The 20,178-nt window shown below is 37.1% G+C and overlaps 1 pseudogene; it reads left to right on the top strand.

Annotated features, from left to right (window-relative positions):
• The window catches only part of LOC128051067 (tigger transposable element-derived protein 1-like), a 32,965-nt pseudogene extending 13,257 nt beyond the window's left edge, over positions 1-19,708 (top strand).
• Positions 19,709-20,178: the final 470 nt, after the last annotated feature.

The raw sequence follows: 20,178 nt of genomic DNA, 5'->3' as shown, positions 1-20,178 counted from the left end.
GTGCCTAAATTGGGGAACAAACCAAGGATGTGAGCAAACATTACTTTCTCATCAGTCACAATTACTCTGACTGTTCTAGAACAGACCAAGAAAAGTGAGGTGAGAGGAAAAGAAACCTTATTAGACACTATGCTAGGTGCTTTACATATATGTTTTCATTTAATCCTCCTGAAAACTTTATGTAAGCCTCAGCCTCATGTTTCAGAGCCAAAACTGAGCCTTGAAGAGATTACTTAAAGAAAGAAGAGTCAAAAGGAGGAATGTATAGATATCACAGAATCAGGTCAGGATATTCTTATATTTAAACAAACAAAAACTCAATAGAGAATATTATGATTTATTTCTCTATCGCAATAGTTAAGAAAAGCCTCAAGTTAATAAAATCTCAACACTTTGAATTTATAAATGGTCAAAATATCAGGTCATTTAACAGAAAATAAAAACCAGAGACCATTTGATGGGGAAAAATATAATAACTGTAAAGTGAATTGAATATTTCATTTTGAGTTCAGTTGCTGTGGTATCATGGAGATATAATTTATAAATGCATACTTGCTTCACATTTTACATATTTAGAAATTATGTCTACATTCTTAAGTATATCAGTATTTGAATTTCTTGACCAAAAAATATTCATTTTTATGTTTGAAAAATTTCCAGCTTTATTGAGATACAATTCTCAAATAAAAATTATATATATTTCAGGTGTACAATGTGATAGATTTTAAAAATTTGTTTATTTTTTAATTGAAGAATAATTGCTTTACAAAATTTTGTTGTTTTCTATCAAACCTCAACATGAATCAGCCATCAGTTCAGTTTAGTTGAGTCGCTCAGTTGTGTCCGACTCTTTGCAACATGAATTGCAGCATGCCAGGCCTCTCTGTCCATCACCAACTCCTGGAGTTCACTCAGACTCACGTCTGTCAAGTCAGTGATGCCATCCAGCCATCTCATCCTCGGTCGTCCCCTTCTCCTGCCCCCAATCCCTCCCAGCATCAGAGTCTTTTCCAGTGAGTCAACTCTTCCCATGAGGTGGCCAAAATACTGGAGTTTCAGCTTCAGCATCATTCCCTCCAAAGAAATCCCAGGGCTGATCTCCTTCAGAATGGACTGGTTGGATCTCCTTGCAGTCCAAGGGACGCTCAAGTCTTCTCCAATACCACAGTTCAAAAGCATCAATTCTTAGGTGCTCAGCTTTCTTCACAGTCCAACTCTCACATCCATACATGACCACTGGAAAAACCATAGCCTTGACTAGATGGACCTTTGTTTGCAAAGTAATGTCTCTGCTTTTCAATATGCTGTCTAGGTTGGTCATAACTTTTCTTCCAAGGAGTAAGCGTCTTTTAATTTCACAGCTGCAATCACCATCTGCAGTGATTTTGGAGCCGAAAAAAATAAAGTCTGACAGTGTTTCCACTGTTTCCCCATCTATTTCCCATGAAGTGATGGGACCGGATGCCATGATCTTCATTTTCTGAATGTTGAGCTTTAAGCCAACTTTTTCACTCTCCACTTAGGTATACTGTGTATCTCCTCCTTCCTGAATTTCCCTCCCATCCCACCCCTCTAGATTGATACAGAGCCCCTGTTTGAGTTTCCTGAGCCATACAGCAAATTCCTGTTGGCTATCTATTTTACATATGGTAATGTAAGTTTCCATGTTACTCTCTCCATTCATCTCTCTCCTCTCCTCTCCCCATGTCCATAAGTGTGCTCTCTATGTCTGTTTCTCCATTGCTGCCCTGCAAATAAATTCTTCAGTACCACTTTTCTAGAGTCCATATATATGCATTAGTATACGATATTTATCTTTCTCTTTCTGACTTACTTCACTCTGTATAATAGGCTCTAGGTTCATCCACCTCATTAGAACTAACTCAAATGCATTCCTTTTAATGGCTGAGTAATATTCCATTGTGTATATGTACCACAACTTCTTTATCCATTCATCTGTTGATGGATATCTAGGTTGCTTCCATGTTCTCACTATGGTAAATAGTGCTGCAATGAACAATGAGATGCATGTGTCTTTTTCAATTTTGGTTTCCTCAGGGTATATGCCTAGGAGTGGGATTGCTGTTCTTGCCTGGAGAATCCCATGGACGGAGGAGCCTGGAGGGCTACAGTCCATGGGGTTGCAAAGAGCAGGACACGACTGAGCGACTTCACTTTCACTTTCACTTTAGTGGGATTCCTAGCTTTTTAAGGAATCTCCATACCATCTTCCATAGTGGCTATATCAATTTACATTCCCACCAGCAGTGCAAGATTGTTCCCTTTTCCCCACACCCTCTCTAGCATTTGTTGTTTGTAGACTTTTTGATAGCGACCTCACTTTCACTTTTCACTCTCATGCATTGGAGAGGGAAATGGCAACCCACTCTGGTGTTCTTGCCTGGAGAATGCCAGGGACACAGGAGACTGGTGGGCTGCCGTCTCTGGGGTCGCACAGAGTCGGACACGACTGAAGCGACTTAGCAGCAGCAGCAGCAGACTTTTTGATGATGGCCGTTCTGACCTGTGTAAGGTGATATCTCATAGTTTTGATTTGGCAGGAATCTAAAGCTGAAGCTCCAGTACTTTGGCCACCTCATGCGAAGAGTTGACTCATTGTAAAAGACTCTGATGCTGGGAGGGATTGGGGGCAGGAGGAGAAGGGGACGACCGAGGATGAGATGGCTGGATGCCATCATGGACCTGATGGATGTGAGTCTGAGTGAACTCCGGGAGATGGTGATGGACAGGGAGGCCTGGCGTGCTGCGATTCATGGGGTTGCAAAGAGGCGGACACGACTGAGCGACTGAACTGAACTGAACTGAACAAGGCACTTCATTAATAATAATAATAATAACAATAATAATATTTTACCTATTTAGAAATTACATCTGCATTCATAATATGCTAGTATTTGAAATTCTTAACAAAATGTTATTCACTTTTATGTTTGAAAGTTTTCCAGCTTTATTTAGATACAATTATCAAATTAAAATTATATCTACTTCAGGTGTACAATGTGATAGTTATATATATATATACACACACACACACAGACTGAAAAAATTACCACAATCAACTTAATTAACATACTATAACCTCACATAGTTACTGCTTTTTTGTGTGTGTGGTGAGACCACAAAGACATATTTCTCTGTTTTTAAAAAAAAATTATTTCTTTAGGTGCATTGGGTCTTGGTTGCCGTATGCAGGCTCTTACTTGTGGCGTGGTAATTTTTCTTTAGTTGTGGTGCAAAAGCTCCAGAGCAAGCCGGCTCAGTAGTTTGCGGCAGGCGGGCTTAGGCACCAGGTTAGTTGTTCCTCAGCATGGGGGGATGTTAGTTTTCTGACCAGGGATGGAACCGGCGTCCCCTGCATTGGAAGCCAGATTCTTAACCATGGGACCACTGGGGAAGTCCCTTAAGCATAGTCTCTTACATTTACCGTGTAGTTTTTGTTGTTTTTGCTGTAAAAATTGTTATTGTTTCCGTTTGGTTCAAGGGTTCAGAGAGGGCTCCAGGGTTGTTGGAAAACAAAACAAAACAAAACTGCATAGAGGCTGCAGAGAGAAGCTTCAGGCAGAAAGCCTGACACCAGAGGGTCTTTCAAAGGTCGCTGGGCTCCAGAGGCTCCTAGTCGTTGCTTGAGGGTGAGCCTTTCAAAGCGATACTCGCCCAGGCCTGCCTGGGGACCAGCCAGCCTGTGGAGGTTGTTCAGGTGGTCGCCATCTTGATGCGCTTCCCCTGCTCAGGTAGGACGGGCTTTCCAGGAAGTCTCCGCGGTGGGGGCCTGGCGGGCGGAAGTCAGGCCGTGAAGATCCAAAACGGCCTGGTTCAGGGTCTTCTGCATGAGAACGGCCGCTTCCAGAGCGTCCTGGGTTTTTCCGCACTCGAGCCCGCTTCTGCTTGTCCTGGAAGAGGGCCGGTTTTGCATTTTCACAAGGCTCTGGGCGCCCTGGCACTTTCCCTCAGCCGATTGGCGGGAAAAGTGCCCCCACATCCTCCAGAGCCACGCCGTGACTGTCGAAATAGAAGCCCAGAGACAGGTAAGTGTAGAGGCCCTCGCAGCCGCAAGCTGACCAGGTGGTGGACGGCAGCCTCCATCTGGGTAGAATAATTTTGAGGAATATGGGAGTTCACAGTTGATCAACGGTAAGGAGCTAAGCTCAAAAGCTGGTGTTAGCTTGTCCCGGAGGCCCAGGATAGCTGAGAAAAAGGGGAGGAAAAAGGGGTTTTTTTGGCTGCAATGAAAGCCATGTGAGACCTTACCTCCCTGACCAGAAATGGAACCCATGTCCAGTTGCGGTATAAGGGCAGATTCTTAACCACTGAACCATCAGGGAAGATCCATAAGACAGCATCAGTAACTAACTGTTGTTCACATGCTGTACGTTAGATTCCCAGAGCTTATTCATCTTATAACTAAAAATTTGTATCCTTTGACCAACAGCCCCTGATTCCCCTCACCCCCAGCCCCTGTCATCTACTCATTCTACTCTCTGGTTTCATGAGTATGACTTTTTTTAGATTCCACATATACAAGAGAAATCATACAGTATTTGTCTTTCTGTAGCTGCCTTATTTCACTTAGCATAAGGCTTCAAGTTTCATCCATGTTATAATTGGCAGGATTTTCTATTTATGCTGAATAATATTCCTTTGTATATATATAAATATTATACACAAAGGAATATTATATATGTGTATATCTGTCTATCTGTCTATCTGTAGCACTCTTTTTTATTATCCCTTCATCCACTGGTAGATACTTAATTTGTTTCCATGTCGTGGCTATTGTGAATACTACTGCATTAAACATGTTAAGTGCATATATCTTTTTGAGTTAGTGTTACTATTTACTTTGGATATATAACTAGAAGTAGAATTGCTGGATCATATGGTAGTTTTATTTTTGATTTTTTGACGAACCTATATACTATTTTCCATAGTGGCTGGATCAATTTACATTTCCACTAACGTTGCATGAGTGTTTGTTTTTTTCTCCATGTCCTGGCCATAACTTATTTCTTGTTTTTTTTGGTAACAGGGATCCTAACAAATGTCAGGTGATATCTCTTTGTGGTTTTGATTTGCATTTTTCTGATGATTAATAATATGGAGCAGTTTTAAAGGTATAGTTGTTTCTTGGTATTCTTGGGGAATTGTCCAGGATGCCCATGGATACCAAAATCCAAGGATGCTCAAGTCCTTTATATGAAAATGGTGTGGTACATCCAGACCTCTGTATGTGTAGGTTCCTCATCCTCAATTTAACCAACTTCAGATAGAGTTAGAAGTTAAATGTAAACCTTGTGGATACAGAGGGCTGACTGTACCTGTTCGTCATTTGTATGTCTTTGGAAATAAGTCTGTTTGAGTTCTTTGCCATTTTTTTTTTATTAGGTTATTAGTTTTTTTTGTGTGTGTGTGAGTTCTTTATATAGTTTGAATATTAACCCCCTTAACAGACATATGGTTTGCAACTTTTTTTTCTCCCATTCTGTAGGTTGCCTTTCATTTTGTTGATTCTGTACAGAAGCTTCTTAGTTTCATGTGGTCTCATTTGTTTATTTTTGCTCTTTTGCCTGTGGATAGTGTGAAATATTGTCTTTAATTTCATGAAAAGAAATTTCATGTTCATTGGAACTATGTTTACTATAGATGATGATATGGCTGTACAAACATATTAACCCTAACTTTAAGTAGTGACAGTTTGCACTGCCTTGTGTCTGAATATGTGAAAAGTGTCTTTGATGATCAAAAGAAAGTTGATATTAACATAACCCACATTTGGTACTCAAGAATAATCAAATATATAACAACACTTTTTCCTTTAAACCTTTGAATTTAAACACACTTGAATTTGTGGTTCTGCACGGAGAAGGCAGTGGCAACCCACTCTAGTACTCTTGCCTGGAAAATCCCATGGACGGAGGAGCCTGGAAGGCTGCAGTCCATGGGGTCGCTAAGAGTCGGACACGACTGAGTGACTTCACTTTGACTTTTCACTTTCATGCATTGGAGAAGGAAATGGCAACCCACTCCAGTGTTCTTGCCTGGAGAATCCCAGGTTCAGGGGAGCCTGGTGGGCTGCCGTCTGTGGGGTCGCACACAGTTGAAGGGACTTAGCAGCAGCAGCAGCAGCAGCACTCTCTCCTAACTGCATGGAAAGCAAGTTTACACTGGGCAAAACTGTAACATAAGGAATGTTCATAACTCCTAATTTAGTAACGGATTGTTCTGCTCCTTTTGCCTTCATAGTTGTTTCCTATTCCTACACCCTTATTCCTCCTTGAAGACAGCCAGTTCTTTCTTGTCTTTTCTGATTTTACCCTGGTAATTTTTGCTGTAGGGATGGGATTGGAAGGAACTAACTCCTGAGGTGAAAATTGCTTATATGGTTTAATGCCTTATTTCTTAAAACACAGTGTAGGTCAATGGAGTGAAAATTGTTTTATTTAACAAGCACTCACTCACCATTCTATGTGAATGTTTTATAAATGTTAATCATTTAATTTTCACAATAACCTATTAGGTAGATTTTTCACTGTGGAATTTCTCAAATAATCAGTAGAGGAAAGGTTGGGAAGCAGTTGATCCCTTTATGTTTGAAATCATTTCGTGAAATGAAATTCTGTTTCAGTGGCCAGCCCCATTTTTACTCCCATGATGATAATCATGAACCAAGACAAATCAAGCACAGGATCTTGTGGTCAGTCTGGTTTTCTGTGTGGTAGTGACGATAAGACTCAGTTAGACCCTTACAACAGGAGTTTTACTGACTCATGTTACAAGAAATGTTCACATCTAATTTTAGAAAGTTTTACAGAGATTTGCTAATTCTTGAATGTTTACTATATGTATAATTGAAGTGTAAGTTAATTTTTTATGTTATACACCTTTTATATGTAGTATTTTAGTAGGTTAAAAAGTTTATTTTTGACTTTTGGAGTATCTAGTATGATTTCAATTTTAAAATTTAAGTTTAAATTTTTAAATTCAATTTTAAGTTTATAAAAACATGCATATTCTTAGAGAAGGCTTTCTTCATAAGAGTGAAAATGAATTGTATATTTATTCTCAGTAATAGTGCTATATGTGTGTGCTGCGCTGTGCTGTGGTTAGTTGCTCAGTTGTGTCCGACTCTTTGTGACCCCATGGACTGTAGCCTTCCAAGCTCCTCTGTCCATGGGATTCTCCAGGCAAGAATACTGGGGTGGGTTTCATGCCCTCCTCCAAGGGATTTTCCAGACCCAGGGATTGAACCCCTGTCTCTTATGTCTCCTGCACTGCCAGATGGGTTCTTTTTTAAAAATTAATTAATTAATTTTAATAGGAGGATAATTATTTTACAATGTTGTGATGGTTTTGCCATACATCGACATGAATCAACCACGGGTGCACGTGTCCCCCCCATCCTGAACTCCACTCCCACCTCCCTCCCAACCCCATCCCTCTGAGTTGTCCTAGAGCACCGGCTTTGAGTGCCCTGCTTCATGGATCAAACTTGCACTAGTCATCTCTTTTACATATGGTAATATACATGTTTCAATGCTAATCTCTCAAATCATCCCACCCCTCACCTTCTCCCACATAGTCCAAAAGTCTGTTCTTTACATCTGTGTTTCTTTTGCTACCTTGCATATAGGATCGTCATTCCTGTCTTTCTAAATTCCATATATATGCGTTAATATACTGTATTGGTGTTTCTCTTTCTGACTTACTTCAGTCTGTATAATAGGCTCCAGTTTCATCCACCTTATTAGAACTGACTCAAATGTGTTTTTTATAGCTGAGTAATATCCCATTGTGTATATGTACCACAACTTCCTTATCCATTCGTCTGCTGATGGATACCTGGGTTGCTTCCATGTCCTAGCTTTTGTAAAGAGTGCTGCAATGAATGTTGGGGTACATGTGTCTCTTTCAATTTGCCAGATCGGTTCTTTACCACTAGCACTGGCTGGGAAGCCCAATAGTGCTACACAGAGGTATTAATATATTTTAAGAGTATCATAAATTCTTCTTTAAAATTTTAGTTATTTAACCCTGTTTAATGGGTGACAATATTTAAATGTGAAATCAGTTCAGTTCAGTTGCTCAGTCGTGTCTGACTCTTTGCAACCCCATGGACTGCAGCACGCCAGGCCTCCCTGTCCATCGCCAACTCCTGGAGTTTACTCAAATTTATGTCCATTGAGTCAGTGATGCTATCCAACCATCTCATCCTCTGTTGTCCCCTTCCCCTCCCGCCTTCAATCTTTTTCAGCATCATGTCACTTTAACTGTTGAATAATAATTCTCTATCCAAAGACTTCAAAACCCCTTTCTAAGTATATGAAAGAATGAAAGGATTAAAATTCACACAATAACTATTTTAACTGGATTATTACCTAACTTTTTAGAGTATGTGGAAGAATCACTAAGAAAAATTATGTAAACAGTGAATGCAACAGAAAAGAAAAAGTGCTAAGAAGAGTAGACTGATTTTAATTAAGAAATATGAAGTTATAACTTTAATTGCAAATCTCATATGAAAAATTGATAGGAAATTTGTCTACTCTGAAGCTTATTATTATATGGTACTTCTATAGTATTTGTCATTTGACTTCTCAACTGATAATTTCTCAAAAAAAATCTTTGAAGAAATAGTACAACTTTGTGGTTAAGGTCAATACAGACAGGTGATAACAGTAATTCTTAAACTGTATTGTAGTTAAGGTGGATTAAGTCAGACAAAAAAAATGTGCAGCTCAGTTTAACATTATTCATTTAAATTACTGAGTCATATTCTATGAAACATTTTGTTGATACTATGACATTTATAACAGCTGATTGGACCTACCCAATATATAGGACAGAGGACAAATTCTACACATTGATAAAAATTCAGCCTTCCTTATGAACATCGTTTAAATTCAGAAAAGCATTCATCTGTATTGCAGCTTCACTTTGTGCTTAAGAGATGTACTTCTAGAACTAGTTTTTGCAATACTGATGCTTTGCAAACTTACTATTTAATAAAAATTGAATTCTGGATAATTCCCTTTTGTCTTCCCATCTACCACAAGGAATTAAGGAGGAGGAAAATAAAAATAAAAGCTTGTTGTAATGAAATACCTAGGGAAAAGATTATAGAGCCTCTTATTTTTTTCCCAATAGCTATAAATTTAGGGCATTCAAAAGAATTTATGCAAAATCAAAGCTGAAATGAAAACTTTCTCTTTTTCCTAGGGACTTTAGTTCAGTGACTATAATATGCTCATACTACATCTAAAGTCAGAAATGAGTTGATCTGTAGCTTCACTACATACAGATTCTTTGAGAAGCATCATATGATTGTTGATCTGAAATGTGCATTACATGTATTATCTAAATGTTGTCAACCACTGTAGTAAACTTATGACAAAGCAAGAAAGATACTTTTTCAGTGATTCACATGAGAGTTTATCATATTTCAAAATGTTTGCAATTTATTATTAGTCATTGTTTCCTGCACAGTTATTGGTGCCAATCACATTTTACAGATTAGGAAATAATTTGGACATATACTAAATAAAGTCTAAATAAGGTAGAATCATTATCAAGATGTTTTACAAAGATGGGATTTGGGGACGTGTTTACAAACATGGGGTTTGGGGCATGTCCTTGGACTTGAATGAAATGCTAAGTTCTGTGCCAATAGAACATGAAATATTCAAAACCGATGGCATGTGGTGGCATCATAGTTAATAAATCACTGCCTATAATTGGTTGTGATGAAGTACCTTCTGAAAAAAGTACCTTTGGAGTCTAAGTGGTTACCATACTTGACCGTTGTGGCTGAATTAATAACTGAAAGAACCTTAGTGTGGGATGGACTCTTCCGAATGAACTGGAACATTTACAGAAAGAAAATTCAGAAACACCAATTTTTAACTCTTAGTTTAAAGCATGGTCAGAGAACCTGTGAACTTCTATGGTAGCCTTAAATTAATCTCTTATTTCTTATACCCAAAGTACCAGTATTACTGGAAATTAAACACAAAATTTAATAGTAAAGATTACAAAGTTTTTTTTTTAAGTAGATTTTTTCCTATTCTTTTTCAAATTTGTTTCCCATTTAGGTTAGTAAAGATATCAAAGTTATAAGTTGAATTCACAGGCTCACCATATACTGAAAGTCTGGACATCCATTGGAAGATGTGGGACTCTGAAACTTGGAATGGAGGCATTGCCAATGAAAATAGCTTGCCTACGGAAGGAAGACTAAGGAAGACTAATCTTCCCTGGCTTGCAAATCCTATACTGACTCTACCCAAGGCACTACTATGAAAGAGCATGCCCATTCTCCTCAAGACTCACCCCAACTATTCTGTGTAGATGCATTACTGGATCATAACTCAGTATGCTCCAAAGTACAAAGTCTCATCTAAGAAGAAATGTTTTATAACCAAGGAGATTATAAAATTCTGCTAATTTATATTGACAGAAATCCAGGGAATATAAGAAGGAATGAAATCTAAGGGTGTTGGAACATGGATGGTGGAGTAGAACATTGGGTTTGGTCACTTTTATGGATGTGGGTGCTCTTAACTAAAGATTCTGAGTTTAATGCCCTTAATGCCTGTATGAGCCCCTGCTGGCTCAGAGAGCCCCTGGTGGCTCAGACAGTAAAAAAGTCTGCCTGCAGTGCAGGAGACCTGGGTTCAATCCCTGTGTTGGGAAGATCCTCTGGAGAAGGAAATGGCAACCCACTCCAGTATTCTTCCCTGGAGAATCCCATGGACATGGAATCACGAAGAGTCAGACATGACTGAGTGACTTCACTTTCACTTTTAATGCCTGTATAGCTGGTAGACTCTAACAGTTTATTTGCTTGGTTGACTGAAATTTAGATTCAATGGTGAGGAAGGGATGCCATAATTTCTTTGGAATAGTAGAAGTCAAAAGCTTATGGATATAGGAATGTTGGAGTAGGTTTACCATACATGTCATACATAGCCAGCCATTCCTAACCACATCCCCTGAGCCATCCCAGAGGACACTTTACAAAGGCTTGGGGAAGTAAATTAGGGAGGGAAGCACCTGAATCTTTGAATAGCTCTGTGGTGAATTCTTCTGTAGTCCAAATAGCAACACTTAATTTCCAAAAACACATCGGGTATATTTACTATAATGAGTAGCAGAGACATGGTGGTCCAAATTAGAATGTTTGGGCCTGCAGGAATGTTTAATGAAAGGCAGTCCTCTCAGTGGGGAGGATTTCAAGCTGTCCGTTTGCCTGATTTGAGATATGGGTGGAAGTACATTGTATTAGTTTGCTAAAGCTGTCATACAAAGTACCACACACTGAGTGAGATACACAACAGAAATTAATTTCCTTACAGTTCCAGAGGCTAGAGTTCAAGATCAAGGAGTCAGAGGGGTGGTTTCTTCTGAGGTTTATCCTTAAATTGTAAAAAGTCCTCTTTCCCCTATGCCTTCACAATCTTTTCTCTTTGCATGTCTGTGTTCTAATATCTTTTATGAACACTAGCTATTGCTGCTTTCCACGAACGGATAATGTTTCTACCTGGGGATCCACATGGTTCCATTGAATTCGGATGTCAGCTGGATATTTTGGGCTTCTCATTCCACTAGACCAAGAGGCTAGAGTGATTAATCCCAAATTACCAATTACCCTTTGGAGGTGTGTGTGTGTATGTTGTGTCTCTGTGTGTGTGCATACAGGTAGAAAAAGCAAGAAAGAAAATGTGCAGAATTGATACTGTCTTAATTTTTATAGCTGGTCATGAAACCATGGTTGATATTTTAAAAACTCCTTCTTCCATTACCGATTCCCTGTTTCCTTTGCCTTCCCTAATCCAGGACTTCAGTTGGTCAGTCCTTTACCTGGCAAGGTCACCCACCCAAACTTTAATATGTGATGGATCTGAATCCTGCTCTTTTTTCGTTAGTTGTAGTTTTTCATTAATTTTTACTGTTGGACATGGAAGTTACTAAGAAGTGCCCAGAGAATTCCAGATAGTGGTCTCCTTGCCCTGTTGCGTAGGTCAAAGGAGTCACAATCAAGACAATGAACACATCTAAAACCCCAGTTGGTTCCATTTTATTGCTTTGTAATTTCTCTCCCCCAACCCCAGCCCTCCATTTCTCCCCGACCCTCACATACCCAGGTATTCTCTAAATTTTATATACATTTGATCACACAGTGCATATTCTTTTTTTTTTGTCCTGGCCTTTTCTTCACTCAGTGTAATCATCTTTCAAATCATCCATGTTATTGATTGCATCAGTAGTTCAGCCCTCTTTATTCCTAAGTAGTATTATAGTATTATTTTCTGTTGTTTTAATCGCTAAGTCATGTCTGATACTTTTTCAACCCCATGGACTGTAGCCCACCAGGTTTCTCTGTCCATGGGATTTCTCAGGCAAGAATACTGGAGTGGGTTGCCATTCCTTTCTCCAGGGGATCTTCCTGACTCAGGGACCGAACCTATGTCTCCTGCATTGGTTGGTGGATTCTTAACTACTGAATTACCTACCAGGGGCTTCCCTGATGGCTCAGTGTTAAATAATCCACCTGCACTGTAGGAGAAGCAGGAGATTAGGGTTCGATCCCTAGGAAGATCCACTGGAGTAGGAAATGACAACCCACTCCAGTATTTTTGCCTGGAAAAAAATCCCTTGGTCAGAGAAGGCTGCCAGGTTCCAGTCTATGAGGTCACAAAGAGTTGGACACGATTGAGTGACTAAGCATGCAACACAGCGCAGTATTATAGTTTATGGATGTATCACCGTTTGTTTGACAAATATTTATTGACAGATATTTGAATCATTTCCAGTTTTTGACAATTCAAATAAAGCCTCTGTGAACCTTTGTATCAACTCTCTGTATGGATATTACTTTGATTTCCCTTGAGCAAATACCTAAGACTGGACTAACTGAATTATATGATAGTTGTTGGTTAACTTTTTAAGAAACTACCAAACCGTAAAAAAGTTATTATTTAAAACCAGCACAAGGGTTCTAGGCCCATATCCTCAGGAATTCTTCACATGGTCAGTCTTTGTAATATTAGACATTGAAATAGTGTAGTAGTATCACTGTGTTAATTTGCATTTCCATGATGATTAGTGAAACCATTATTACAATCAAGATATATTCATCACCTTAGAGAATTTCCTTGGTGTTTATTTACCATTCATGTATTTTGTTTGGTAAAGGTGATTATTCAAATCTTTAACCTATTTTTCAAAGTGGATTTTTAGAAATATTAGTGAGTTTTGGTTTTCTGACTTATTTTGGGTACAAGTTCTTTATAAGATATATAATTTGCAAATATTTTCTCCTAGTTTGTGGTATTTATTTTCATTCTTTTAACAATGTCTTTTGACGAGTAAAGTCTTTAATTTTGATGAGGTCTAGCTTATCAGTTTGTTCTTTTATGGATTATGTTTTTGTAGTTACAAAATCTTTGACTAACCCAGTGTCACAAATATTTTCTCCTAGAATTTGGGTAATTTTGGTTTTATATTTAGGTCTATGATCCACTTTATTTTTAATATTTGTGTGCGGTATGAGGCATGAAAGTTTATTTTTTTTCTATGGCTATTCAGTAGTTCCAGGACCATTTGCTGATAGTTAACAATTCATATTAAATTTTCTCTTTTGGAATAACTAGTGTGGTTTCTATTTCCTGACTGCACTCTGACTGATACAACCTGGCTGTCTCGTGAATTGTGATCTAGATTTCTAAATTTTTTAACTAATATTGTTTTCTGGATTGTCACAGCATAATGCATAAAGAGTGTCAAAATGGAGTCCTCATGATAAACATGTAGTTAGTAATATTCATTTTGTTGTAAATAAGTTTAAGAAGTTCTGATTACCCAATACAAGGTGATGAAATATTTTAAGAGGAAATGAATGGTTTCCCAGTCAATGCTCCTACGTTTTAAACTTTGGATTCTGAGCACATCTAAGGTTTTGGATTGGAATGGTTATTGTTGAGTGTTAATGCAATACCTAAGCTAAAGTATTAAAAATAAATGACTATCAATTTGTTTTTCCTACATATTTCTTGGATATAATGGATGAATGGAGGGATAATTTACATTGGATGAAATCAACCTGCCAATCAGCCAGTTAATTAACCAACCAACAAGTAAACAAATTGATGCCTAGATCCAAAATCAAAACAATGGAGTTAGTGAAGTAATAGATGTCAAAAAGGAAGTGTTTTGAACCTTTTTTGGTGACTTAATCACTCATTCTTTTCAACTATTTTTAGGTCATAATACAGATAGAATAGTGATAAAAATGAAGGCCCAACAACTTGGAATCCCTCAAGGGTCTGAAGTTCCTTGTCATTAGAAACTTGATCCTTGAATCAGATTTTGTTTTTTGGATCTTGGTAGGAAGCAGAACGTGGAGATCATAAAGCATATATTTTGTGCTTTTGAACCAACTGCTGCTTGTGCTTTCTCTTTCATAACAATCCCAGGTTTAGAGCATGTTGTGAATTAATGAGTATATAGGTATGACCTATATACTCAAATAGACCAAGCCTATTATTTAATGAAAAAGACTATTCCTTTTAAGTTAATGATTTGAATATATACATACCCTAAAAGTAATTCTTAAATTTCAAACGTTTATAAAATAACCAATTGTGCTGTTTCTTTTGCAGCTTGACCAAGCATTCATTTTCTTTTGTACAGTGAAGAGGAAAAAAAAAAAAAGTTTGTAATTTTAAGAGACTTTCTAATGAGGCTGCAAAGAGCCAGGACACATTTGAAATACCGAGAAAGAATTTAAAACCAGTTTTTAGACCAAAGAATAAAGGAGAGATTGGTTGATAAACTACTCAGAAATAGAAACCATGTTAAAGGTGATGTTTTGGCTGTTAGGCTTTCTTCAGGCCTTAATATATAAAAATAACATTTTTATATTTCTTACTCTGCCCAAGGAAGGCCTCAAAGACAGAATGCTGCCTTTAACCTTATTCTACATTCCATGGAGTATTTTAAAGACTATAAGAATATTGCTGGGGCAAAAATGATTGGGGCTCTGAAAGATCAGAAGAAATCTATCATTATTTTTTTTTAAATAAGCAGACACAGAGAACTTCATCCAAAAAGTTATTCTGAATTCAGTGTTCTAGCCAGAGACTTTTGTAGTAAATAAATAAGACTGACCTAGAGTTCACTGTATTTCTGGATCTGAGTGTTACTTTCTTTTAGGTTGGTTTACTTGAAACTTTACCTACTTTTCTACAATAGATTACTTATATTTTAGTTTTACGTCAAATAGTGGATTAAAAAGTGATTTCAATTGATAACCAAATTGCTCAATACATTTTACTTATGTTTGCTTTCGTAACAGCTTGAAAATATTATTCAGTTATATGAAGATATTTTCTAGAGATTATTAAAATCATACTATTTTATTTTTTTCTCATTTAATTTTGTATATAGAATTTTTTAAATAAATGAATTAACAGTCTAGGAGACGTAAAAATCACAGAAATCAAGGCATTAATTCAAAAAACTATTGGCAAGTTGGTCTCTATATATTTTTTGAAAGGAAAAATTTGAATATGCATTATATCTTAGGTATTACTATGTCAACACTGAATTTCTTTATTTTTGATATTGAAGTATAGTTGAATGACAATATTATAATATATTCATGTATATAACGTAATGATTTGATATTTTCATACATTATGCTTCATACAAAGTTATTGGTTTGGCCAGAAAGTTCATTCTTGTTTTTCCACAACAACTAATAGGAAAAACCCAGAAAGAACTTTTGGGTAACCCACTGTTACAATGTTATTGACTGTATTCCCTGTGCTGTATATTACATCCCTGTGACTTACTTATTTTGCAACTGGTAGTTTATGCCTCTTAATTCCCTTCATCTGTTTTGCCCATCCTCTAACCCCTCTCCCCTCTGGCAACCACCAGTTCTCTCTGTAAATCTGTTTCTGTTTTGTTGTATTTGTCCATTTGTTTTGCTTTTTAGATTCCATATGTACAGTACTTGAATTTCTCTGTCTGACTTATTTCGCTTCGCGTAATACTCTCTAGGCCCATTCATGTTGTTGATCTTTTTGTTTGTCTACTGAGCAAATATATATGCTCTGAAAAAATGTTCATCTTGACAGGTATGGCCAGGTGCATGCATGGATTGTGACATTCACTGAGGAGTGCAAGACTGTATTCTAAATATCTAGGTAGCTGACAAACTCACTAACTATTTGGGTCACTTGTGAATAAAATATGGAAGAAATATCTGCATAGAATATGGAAAGAGAGTTGCAGAAAGGAGGGCACTATTGATTAATGAAAGTTAACTCTGAACCAAATGCTTTTGCATATCTTATCTTGTTTAATTCTCATAGTAACCTCATTAGAGATAAAGCAAATTCCCGTTACTATATAGCTAGAGAATGTCATATCCAGCACTGATGTGTTTGCTCTCCAAGCTTGCTTCTCTATGACACCAAGTTACCTCTTAAATATATACCAGGTAATATTCATTCATTAATTTGGTAGGAAGCAACAGCTAAATAGTATTCCATCTAATACTATGAAATATATTAAATACTCATGAAAAGTTACATCTTTAGTATTAACTTTTATGTATTCTATAAAAACATGTAGATTTCATATGCTGCTTTTAATTCAAAGTTTATTTTTAGCTTCATTTTCATAATTTTCAGTGCTGATATTTTATAATATTGATGAAAATGTATCATAAGTTTTTTCTGGGATAAAATGGATTAATGTAACCAAAATGACTAAGTAAAATAAAACAGGCATACCTCTTTTTGTTGCACTTCACTTTATTGTGCTTCACAAATACTGAGTTTTTGACAGATTGAAAGTCTGTGGCAACCCTTTGTCGAGCAAGTCCATAAGTTCCACTTTCCAATAGCATTTGTTCACTTCATGTCTCTGAGTCACATTCTGGTAATTCTTGTCATAGTTCAAATTTTCATTATTATATAGTTACAGTGATCTATGATCAGTGATCTTAGATGTTACTGTTATAACTGTTTTGGGGCACCGTGCGGCAACCATGTAAGATGTTGAACCCAATCCGTATACGTTGTATGTGTTCTGACTGCTCCATCGAAGGGCCATTCCCCTGTCTCTCTCCCTCTCCTCAGGCCTCTCTATTTCCTCAGGTAAGGTACCAATTAATAACCTTATGATGGTCTCTTAAGTGTTCAAATGAAAGGTTTAGAAGTCTCTCACTTTACATCAAAAGCTAGAAATGATTATATGCTTAGTGAGGAAGGCCCATCAAAAGCAGAGATAGGTCCAAAGCTAGGCCTCTTGCATCACTTACCTAAGTTTTAAAGGCAAAAAAAAAGTTCTTGAAAGAAATTAAAAGTGCTAGTCCAGTGAACATTTGAACGATAAGAAAGTGAACATCCTTATTGCTGATATAAAGAAAGTTTTAGTGGTCTGGATAGAAAATGAAACCATCCACAACATTCCAAAAGCCATCCAGAGCAAGGCGCTAACTCTGTTCAATTCTCTGAAAGCTGGGAGAGGTGTAGAAGCTACAGAAGAAAAGTCTGAAGTTAGCAGAAGCTGCTGGTTCATGAAGCTGAAGGAACGAACCCATCTTTACAACATAAAAGTACAAGATGAAGCAGCAATTACTGGTGGAGAAGCCGCTGCAAATTATCCAGAGGATCTAGCTAAGATAATGAATGACCCTGACTACACTGAACAACAAACTTTCAGTGTAGATGGAACAACCTTATATTGGAAGAAAATGCAGTCTAGAACTTCCATAGCTAGCGAGGAGACATCACTGTCTGGCTTCAGAGCTTTCAAAGATTGAATGACTCTCTTGTTAGGGGCTAATGCAGCCGATAACTTTAAGTTGAAGCTAATATTATTTATCATTACAAAAATCTACTTTTTGCTTGTGTTCTCTGAATGGAACAACAAAGCCTGGATAACAGCACATCAGTAGACAACATGGTTTATTGAATATTTTAAGTCTACTGTTGAGACCTACTGCTCAGACAGAAAGATTTCTTTCAAAATATTATTGCCTATTGACAATGCATCTACTCACCCAAGAGCTATGATGGAGAGGCACAAAATTAATGCTGTTTTCACACCTATTAACACAACTTGCATTTTATAACTCATGGACCAAGGAGTAATTTCAACTTTCAAGTCTTGTTATTTAAGAAATACATTTTATAAGACTATAGGTATCAGAGAGATGATTCCTCTGATTGGTAGGGGCAAAGTAAATCAAATGTCATTGAGAACATTCATTGGAGAAGGGAATGGCAACCCACTCCAGTGTTCCTGCTTTGAGAATCCCATGGACAGAGGAACCTGGTGGGCTCCAGTCCATGGGGTGGCAAAGAGTCAGAACCAACTTAGCAACTAAACCACCACCATCTTCAAGGTATTAGTCATTATTACATTCACCTATTCATTGTAAAATCCTCTAGTAGATAACAAAGTTCATCTTCAATGACTTATAGGGATTCTACAGTGATTAACAAGATTTGGATTAAACAAATCAGTGGTGGGAAAAATTGAATAAAATGGAATTGCTTATTTTGCTTTCTGAAGGACTGAGTGTCTGTTATACAAGAAAATATCATGACGGTGATAATGACCTTTAATAAGACTTTTAGAGATGTCATTTGTAAGGAGTCTAATGCTCAGAATGTCACTACTGAACTGGAAGCTCATAGAGAATGTAAAAACAAAGCAAATAGGTCTAGGAATATTCCTGCATAAATTATTTTTATTTAACAAGGAATGTAAACCTTTAGTGCATCTCTCAGACACCCTAACTCTGCTCACAGAAGGTGCTGGCACTTAGTTTGATGTGCTGTCCCTCTGGTTCTGAATGTCTATTGTTAAAACTGGGAAATAAGATGGAAAAATGTATCTGGGTGGAAATGTCACTCTGTTGATTTGTGAGCTATAAATGTTCACCTTTTAAAAATCATTTAAATGTATAAACGATTAATATTTAAGTTGATATAGCAGCAAAAAAAAAGAACCATGTGAGCCATCCTATACTTTGGTTGTTGCTTTAATATAGGATTTGCACAGGTGAAAAAAAAAAAACATTCATGATTCATACCAAGAGGTCAAAATTTCAACATTAACCGGGGTTTGGAAGAGGTTGATTTCGACCTTTATGGATGGCTTTGAGGGGTTCAAGGCTTCAGTGGAGGAAGAACTGCAGAGGTGGTGGAAATAGCAAGAGAACTAGAATTAGAAATGGAGCTTGAAAATGTGCGTGAGTTGCTGCAATCTTGTGATAAAACTAACAGGTTGAGGGGGTTGCTTCTTATGGATGAACAAAGAAACTAGAGGAAATCTATTCCTGTTGATGATGCTGTGAATATTATTGAAATACAGTGAAGGAACTTAGAATATTGCATAAACTTACTTGATAAAGCAGTGAGAGGATTTGAGGAAATTGACTCCAATTTTAAAAGAAATTCTACTGTGAGCAAAATGCTATCAAAAATATTTAATGCTACAGAGAAATCATTTGTGAAAGGGAGAATAAAAAAGGCAAACTTCATCATTGTTTTACTTTAAGAAATTGCTACAGCCATCCCAACACTCTGCAACCACAACTCTGATCATTTAGCAGCCATCAACATTGAGGCAAGATTCTCTGCCCACAAAAAGGTTGTGTATAACTTGCTGAAGGCTCGGATGATGGTTAGCATGTTTTAGCAATAAAGTATTTTTTTCTTAAGGTATGTACATTGTATTTTTAGGCATAATGCCATTAAATATTTGATAAACTACAGTATGGTGTAAACATAACTTTTATAGGTACTGGGAAACAAAATAATGTGACTTGCTTTATTGTGTTATTTGCTTTATCACATTGTTCTTACTCAATAAAGAAATCATCCAGAAACTGGATATCCTATAAAACTTGTATATTTTATATTTTGATGGTAACTCTGGGCTCTTTTTCAAATTTTATTTTTAATTGGAGGATAATTGCTTTACAGTGTTGTGTTGGTTTCTGCCATACAGCAGAGTGAATCATTCATAAGTATTCAAGTATACTCTTGAATCAGTCAAGAGTATGTTTCCTCTTTCTTGAACCTCCCTCCCACCCAGTTATAGGCTCTTATTAGTTAACTTTTATACTATTTAGTATTT

The sequence above is a fragment of the Budorcas taxicolor genome, chromosome 7, assembly GCF_023091745.1.
Source record: "Budorcas taxicolor isolate Tak-1 chromosome 7, Takin1.1, whole genome shotgun sequence".
Classification (NCBI taxonomy): Eukaryota; Metazoa; Chordata; class Mammalia; order Artiodactyla; family Bovidae; genus Budorcas; species Budorcas taxicolor.
Note: the sequence above shows the minus strand (reverse complement) of the source record. Positions and strands in the feature narration are given on the sequence as shown.